We start from the raw sequence: 8881 nt of genomic DNA on the forward strand, positions 1-8881 counted from the left end.
AAGGAAGGAAGGAAGGAAGGAAGGAAGGAAGGAGGGAGGGAAGGGAGGGGAGAGAGAGACAGAAAGTCATTAAGAAGAAAGTTATTGATAGATGAATAAAGCAATTGATAAAAATAACAACTATTTATGGTATACATTCTCAAAAAACTAGGAACAGAAGATAATTTCATCAGTCTGACAAAAGATATGTCAAAAAGCTAGACATATATAATGTTTAAATATTAAACATTTTACTCTTAATTCAGAGAAGAAGACAAGATGTCTACTCTCACCATTGCTAGACAGCATTTTACTGAAGGTCCTCACCAGTGGATAAAGCAAGGGAAAAGAAATGAAAGATTAGATTTATGAAATAGGTAAAATTGTCTTAACTGTCATTACTCACAGGCATGCCATTACACCCATAAAATCCTATGAAATCTATTTTTAAAACTATTCAAAATAATTTGCAAGGTCACAGGATACATGATCAATAGAAAATATCAATTGCTTGCCTGTAAAACAGGCACAAACTGTTGGAAAATTGCTCTAAAATGGTATTCATAAAGAATACCATTCACCATAGCATTAGAAAACATTAAGTATTAAGGATGCAATTTCAATGGAAGATGGCAGGATTTTTACACCAAAAAGTATAAAATGTTTTAGGGCTTAGAGAAGATTGAAATAAATGTAGACATATTAGAATACTCATCATTTTATAACGCAATTTCTGTTTCAGTTGATATAAAATTTCAATCCAATTCCAATACAAATTCCAAAAATTTTACTAGAATTAACAGGTTGTTGCTCAAATGTATACAGAAGTGCAAAGGAATTATTTCAATCAAGACAAGGATGGAAGATAAGGAATAAAATCGGAATATTTACATTATCTAATTTCAGGATTTACTATGAAGCTACAGTAATAAACCTAGTGTGGTGTTAACCTAAGGACCAAAAATAAATCAAAGCCACAGAGTAGAGTCCAGAAATACAACTAGTCATAAATGATAACTAGCTTTTTTTTCAAAGGCGCTACCAAAATTCAATGGGGATTGCAAGGTCTTTTCACCAATTATACTATAAACACTAGATGCCTATATGGAAAGAGTATACTCTGACCCAAATTCACAATAATTGATTTGAGATGTAACCGAGAGCAAAATGCAAGAGCTAACACTATAAAGCTTCTGGAAGGATATAGGAATGTATGTTGTTAACCTCAGCATTAGTGATAATTTCTTGGTCAGGATGAAAATTGCACTATTTAATAAGTAATAAAAGGAGTAAATTGAACTACATGGAGATGAAAAACATGCCTTCAAAAGTACACAATTAAGAAAGTTTTATAATTCTCATATGGTGAGAAAATATGTACAATTCATATATCAAACAAAAGACCTTTAATTGACACTTATAATAAACTTACAAATCAAGAAAAAGACAAACAACCCTGTTTTAAGATGGGCTAATTTTTTTAAAAAATGGATAAAAGTTTTCGTTAGGCAGTTAATATGAGAAGATAACCAAATTTCCATTAACATAGGAAAATATATTCAACAGAAATATAAATTAAAAGCACAATGAGATATCAGAACCTATGTAGCAGAATAGGTACATTTTTAAAAACTGACAATATGAAGTGATAGCAAGGTGACTGGATAATTGAAACTCATATTTTGCTGGTGAGAATATAAAATGATACTTGTTGAAAAATTATTTGATGGTCTCTGATATGATTAAACATATGCCTACTAAATTGATCCAGCAATTCCATTCCTAAACGTATACCCAAAATAAATGGGTACCTTTCTTTACAAAGAGTTGACAAAAAATGTATAGAGAGAAACTTAATGGGTAATAGGAAGAAACAAAAACTATTGAAATGTCCATTACCTGGGCAATGAATTTAAAAACGTTCATATAGCCATACAATTAAATACCACCTAGAAATAAAGAGGAACAAACAAGCAATATATGTGACAACATTCATAAATACCAAAAATCTTATATTGAGTAAAAGAAGACAGACACAGAACAGTACATACTGATGATAGACATTTACATCAGAAACAGCAACAGACAAAACTAATTTATGGTGACAAAATTAAGAATAGTGATTATCTTAGGGAAGGGATTGTCGACTGGGTAGGAGCATGACAAACCTTTTTTGATAATGGAAATGTCCTATATATCTTGATCTGGGTGATGGTTGCCTGCATATGCTCCCATGTAAAAAAAAATTGCTGAACATCATACTCGAAATTTGTGTTTTACCTTTCGGAAATTGTACCTCAATAATAATGCACACATTTAATAAATATAAAATAAGATGAAAGAAATACAAGGAAACATATCAGCTATCATTCTAAAAGTAAACAGAATGAAATTTTCAAAGGCAAAGGCAATTAATTAGGTTAAGGTACTAGGTCCAGCAATGTTTTTTCTACTGAAAATATCACATGTAACACCAAATGACAAAGGAAGGCTAAATAGAGGGGCATGGACCAGATTGTATCAGGCAAAGGCAAAACAAAAAAAACAAAACAAACAAACAAACAAAACCCCAAAATATCAGTATCAACTGAAGCAAAACCAAGCTCAAAACACTATGAAAAACAAGGAAAGAGACTGATGAAATAAAAGTAGTGTCAAAGTTGATTCAAGAAGTTAAATCCCCGAATACATCTATAACAATGAAAGAAACAAAGACTGAATAAGGAACTCTCTTCCAAGCAACTGCATGTCCAGTGTTAATGAAAAGATAATCTCTGTGTATATAACTTGTTCTGGGAAAATAATTAAAGTGACAAAATGTTACATATGAATTATAGAAACATCTCACATGAAAACAATCGAGCCATTTCACATACGAACATTTAAATCTTAAAAGCCCATTCGTGAACTCAGGGTCCCAAACCTCCCATGCTCTCAACAATCTTCTGCTACCAATCCTGTCTTGTGAGAGAGCCTTGAGGAGTCCCCTAGGCATATCTGTTTTCCTTTCCTTTATGTAATACATGGAATTGTCTGAGCAAGGAACTCCTACGATGTATATGTCTTCTACAAAATAGAGTAATAAAGAAAGAATTGCACAAGGGAAGGATGTGTGTTGCAGAATTTCTCTGGGATGTGTCTTCTTGTCAAAAGAGCATGGGTAGTTGATGTTCACTGATTCTATTGGAGAATATGAATTTTAGTTCTTCAGTGTTAGGAGGATTCTAACTGCTTAGAGGAATTAGAAGTAGGCTTCCAGCCTTGCCCATGGAGAGCATGTGAATACCTGTAGACGAATGCTGCATAAAACATTCCCGACTTGGGTCCGGGAATACATCAATAGCAGCCTCCCACCTTCAACAGGATGCGGAAGTGGCACAGGTACCAGTTCTTAATTCTCAAACATAAAAACCTTTGGATTGTTTTCTCAGTCTGAGTATCCAGATACCTCAGTCTCAAAACATTGCAGCCTGTCTAGGAAGGGAAAACATTCCTAATTTTGGTAGGTCCTTAAACCTCCTCATTCCTAAACTATTTCAGGTGAGTAACAATTAGAACCAGCAGGAATCTCACAGTCTTCTCTTTGAATGTCGTAAATACCAATCCCTAGTCAGCCCCATATCTACAGACAAGGTATCTGGAATGCAATCTACCTCACATGACAACTATTGAAAAAATAAGGTGAGAACTTACACATGCAAATGAGTGTTTTCCTTCAAACTGGTCCCTGTGAGTGGCGACACAGGTATTTCAAAAATGTTATCACAGCCCCAACAAGTGTCGAAATCTTTTTTGTTTGTTTGTTTGTTTTAAGTGATATCAGAACTAGTTTATGAGTCACATCAAGGAAAAGATGACTGATATTCATTGGAAAAATATGTCCCAGACACCACCGAAATACTTTCACATAGAATATACCGGACAAGGTAAATATTATTTTTGTTTTCTATGAATGAAGAAAACGGGTCCTGAGACTTTAAATAAATTGTCCAAAAATTCAAATAGAAATATTTCAGTTATTCCTTTCCTGTTAGCAAAGTCAACAGGTAAAATCATTTTCTTCAATACCAAATTGTCTCACTTACATGTGGAATCTAAAAACATCAAACTTATAGAAGCCAAAAGTATAAAGGTGGTTGCCAGGGGCTGGAGGGAGGGAGGTAAGATCAGTGAGATGTTGGCCAAAGGATACAAAATTCAGTTCGACATAAGGAATAAGTTCAAGAGACCTGTTGTACAATATGTGGTGGCTGTAATTAATACAATGTACCATATACTTAAAATTGCTGAAAGTGGATTTTAAGCATTTTCACCACAAACACATAAGTATGCTAGGTAATGTACATGTGAATTGACTTCATCTAGCCATTTCACAATGGATACGTATTTGCAAACATCATGTCATATACCACAAATTCATATAATTGCATTTGTCAATAAATTTTTTAATTTCTTTTTTTACTGACCTGATTGATGCCAAATTAGCTATGGCTCTTTTGTAAATTTAAAATTGCCTTAAAGGACAAAGATTTTCATGGCTGTAAGAGTCAAAAAGACTATGCCTCATATACTTCAATCGTTATATTTTGCATAACCAGATATAACTTATTTAATAATTATACTGAGAGCAGAAATTGGAGTGAGGGTACAATCAGGGAAGTCTTTCTAGGGATTATGAATTTTGAGGATGAACAGAATTTATACAGAAGGAGAATGATGGGAACATTATAGTCCAGATTCTACATGAACAATTTACTGATCATTCTTAGTTTGGAGTAATTATTTATGTCTGGACTATATAGAGTGTCACACGTGGGTGCATATGTTAAAAGATATCTAGGGTCCATATGTTATTCTGAGCCTGGGACTTATTCACAGGCAACGGGAACCATTGAAGGATACAGGAAAGAGAGCAAGATGTGCAGTTTGATATATCAGAAAGATGGTTCTATAGGCAAAACATGTCAACAGGATGCAAATGAGAGAGAAAGTGTTGTATTTAAGAAGTGTGTTTAGGAAACTGTTACATTAATGCAAGTAGAAGACAATGGAAATGCAAACTAGGGCTGTGCCTAGTAGAATGAAAATGGAGAGGAGCATAGATTTAAGCTATAATAGAATTATCTGGGGAACGGGTGTGAAAGAACAGAAATGGTGGATGACATTTACCTTTTATACAAAGTGAAAGAGAAGGTTAAAAAGGTGAGGTTGTAAAAGGTACATATGAAACAATGGAAGTTAGACGTTATAACCTCTAGTGACTGTAATAAAAGAAAATAGACAAAATGTATTGGTTTTGTATCTTTGAACTTTTAATGAAAACCTAGTCACTTAGACAACCACCATGTGTTTTCTTATAATTATTTGGATCAACAATTAGGGCTGTGCTCACCTGCAGTGGTTCTGTGGATGACCCCACATACTGCTGTTAGGCTGCTAGGCTCACGCATGTTTGAGCCTCTGTTGAGATAACTGGGACAGGAGCCATGAGGTATGGCTGGGGACTTGCTCCATGTGGTCTCTCAAACCCCAGGAAGCTGGTGTCTGTTCACATAGTGGCAGATGAGTTCCTGGTGTGAAAGGAAGTTGCAAGGGCTGGGAAAATGGGCTCCACCTATGGTAAAGGAGCTGCAAATCTGTGTGGCCATTTTGCAATCTGTAACAGTTCTAAATCTACTAACTGAGAACATTTTGAGGTTATTGCCAAAAAATGACACTGATGGAGATATCCATCACTGGTGTTTTCTTTACCCACCCGATTCTATTCTATTCTGTGGGAAAAACAAAACAAAACCAAAAACAAGGTTAAAATAATCTCCTTTATTTGGGTCATACTGAGACTAAACTTTATCGGGTTTCTCTAACCTTACATAACATAATCATAAAACTAAAGCTATTCTAAGCATATAAAAAAAGAAAATCCAAATATAAATTTTGTACAGATGTACAACATTTTCAACTAAGATAAAGTAAGTTAATGTGCTCTGGTATAGTTCATCAGTTTGGAAGAATGTCATGTTTTGAGCCTTTAAATCCAAACCAGTGGAATAATTTAAAGGAAGCCAACTGAAAACCTTGACAAAAACAAGAAACTAACAGCCATTTGTCTTTGATGCTTTCAGATCCCTTAAGATTACTTGTGTTGTTTCAGATTTATTTTGAGTCATGAATACCACTTTAAACAAAGCTTAGCACTCACTTTTCAGAAATATTATTCCCTCAAATAGCTTAATATATGGAAATATTTTGTGGGATTCAAACTTTATGCAGTGATAGCACTTGTGTTACAATTTTTATTACAAATTTCACATGCATGTAAAATCCAAATATCACATGCATGTAAAATGACAAGTGATTAAAAATTTTTTTGTTTCCTCCATAATTAGAAACTTGAAAAAAATAATGTGGAAGGTGAAAAATATATATATTTATTTTTATCAGTGACTAAAAATTACTTTAAAAAATTTAAAAGGGAGAACCAAACTACAAAACCCCTTTGTTCTCTTATTATCCCTAGATAGAAGGGTTTGGGAAAAAGTACTGCCCTTAAATCATTTATTATTTACTTCTTTCTTGCCATTGTGGAAGATGAAGTAGATAATCTTCAGTCATGAGTGTATTTATTTTCATAACTATTGGGCGTATAGAGTAACTGAATATGTTCATATATTCTAAAAACATTAGCAACAATGTGTCAGGCAGAATTCTAGGATCACCTCCAAGATTCCTGCCCTCTGTTGCACACAAATCTCCTCTCCTAGTTATTCAATCTGGGTGCTGTCGTGAAGGGACTTTGCAGACATAATTGATGTCCCAAATTAGTTGATGTTATGACAGGGAAATAGTGTGGGTGGGTCTGGCCCAAACAGATGTGCCCTAAACAAGAATGTAAGTCTTCTTGGTGACAAAAATTGTGAGTGTGAGAGGCCCAATGGAGACAACCACATGGGAAAAACCTGAGAGTAGGCCCTGGAGGCTGAGAGTGGTCCCAAGGTGATGAGTTTCAAGACAACATAAACATAGTTCCTAAATAGATAACAGAGACTGGGAAGACAGAGAAGAAGTGGGAAGATGAAGATAAGTGGGATAACGGGTACAAACATACAGTAAGATGGAAGGAATCAACTCAATGTTTGATAGCAGAGTAGGATGACTAGACAAAAATTTATTGTGCTCAGGTGATGGTGACTATAGATACTGTGACTTGACTACTATGTAGTGTATAGATGTAACAAAATTTCTCATGTTCCCCATAAACATGCACAAATAAAAAAATGTAAGGCAAAATAAAATAAAACATGGTTCCTACAATTATGAGAAAAAAATATTATGTCAACAAGTTGAGAGAGCTTGGGATTACAGCCTTCTCCACTTTAGACATCTGATGGGGACACAGCCCTGGCCAGCATTTTTATTTCAACCCAATGAAATGCTAGACAGAAGACCTACTCATTCCATGCCCTGATTTTTGACCTACAGAAAAACTATGAGTTAATGCATGGGTGTTTTAAGCTGCTAAGTTTGTGGTGATTTGAGGGCTGATAAGAGGGTTACATAAAATCATAGCTGTATGCATCTAAAATTAATCAACTGACTGGGTATCACTGACTACAAACTACCTTCAACTACTAAGTCTCTAGTGCTTTCTTAGAATTTCTCCATGGTGAAGATATGTCATGGACAGGAAGATTCGTTTCAGAAGAGCAATCTGTGAAATACAGTAATAATTCTTTTTCTGGATTTTCAGGGTTCAATATGTATATCCTTAGAAATTCTCCTAACTTAAGTCTGCTTCCAAAAGTTAGGCAGGAAGAAAGCTGTGGTGATGAACAGTGTCGTACTTTTCTAGCTATGGGTTTTGATGTTGGAACCTGAAACCTAGGAGACATGTGTACTTTTCATTCTTGATGGTGGTTGACTGCACGGTTTCCTCATGTGTTCTAGGATTGCTTCAGGATCATGTTACTATCAAGTACACTTATAAAACATTTTGGCATAACATTCAGGATCATTTCCCAATGTCAGGTATACAACAGAACTACCTTGAGGTCAGAGAAACTCTCCTAAAACAACACTTGTGGACTCCTCAGCCAGGGTTGCATTATGTTCTGGCTTCTGAAGAGGAAGGTACAATTTGCCATATACGTGCCCTGTCCAGGGAAAAGCAGCAGTTTTGCCCCTGCTGGTCCTGATAATTTTTTTTTTTTTTTTTTAGAACTGGGGATTAGAATCTTTCCCATTGGGTTTTGTTTTTTAGTTTTTCCTACATTCATTCAACTAAAATCCCTTTCAGACTGAAATTTAGTTGGAGATCTCAAACTTCCTCTGAGTGCCCAAGAAATCATGTAGGTGCAATAGTTTACAATTTCTTGTAACAAAAATCTGCCCTGAGTACTGAATGTGCCTTCTCTGAATAGGGCTTTAGTCCAGTGCTGCAAAGGATTCAACCTACATTTTACAAAAGACACTTCGGGTACTTTCCAAAATGATGATTTCTTTAATCTTCAAAATCACTGAGGGCTGGTTTGGACTGGGTTACACAGATCCTAAGTGGTAGAGTTGGGATTTACTTCCTGTTTTGTCAGCACCAAAGTTGGAGTTGTTTCATCCATTGTTTAAGGGAATTTGGCTAACTCTGCATACCAGGGGAAAATTGATGATTAAGTGGAGGTTCAGGAACGTAGTGGTGAGGAGAGGAGTTTGTTGAGGATGGGTGTGGTATTGCACAATGGGCTAATCAGTAAGCTCCATTTTCTCTGGTTCGTTAGGGTTCTTTCTATAAACTTTCTGTTTTCCCCATCTTCCATTCAGTGTACTAAGAGGTAATCCATTGCCCCTACTCCTGTCAGTTCTACTCAGCAGGACACAGTATCAAACCCAAGATACAGAAATTGGTCTCTGC

Source organism: Colobus angolensis, unplaced genomic scaffold (genome assembly GCF_000951035.1).
Source record: "Colobus angolensis palliatus isolate OR3802 unplaced genomic scaffold, Cang.pa_1.0 Scaffold444, whole genome shotgun sequence".
Lineage (NCBI taxonomy): Eukaryota > Metazoa > Chordata > Mammalia > Primates > Cercopithecidae > Colobus > Colobus angolensis.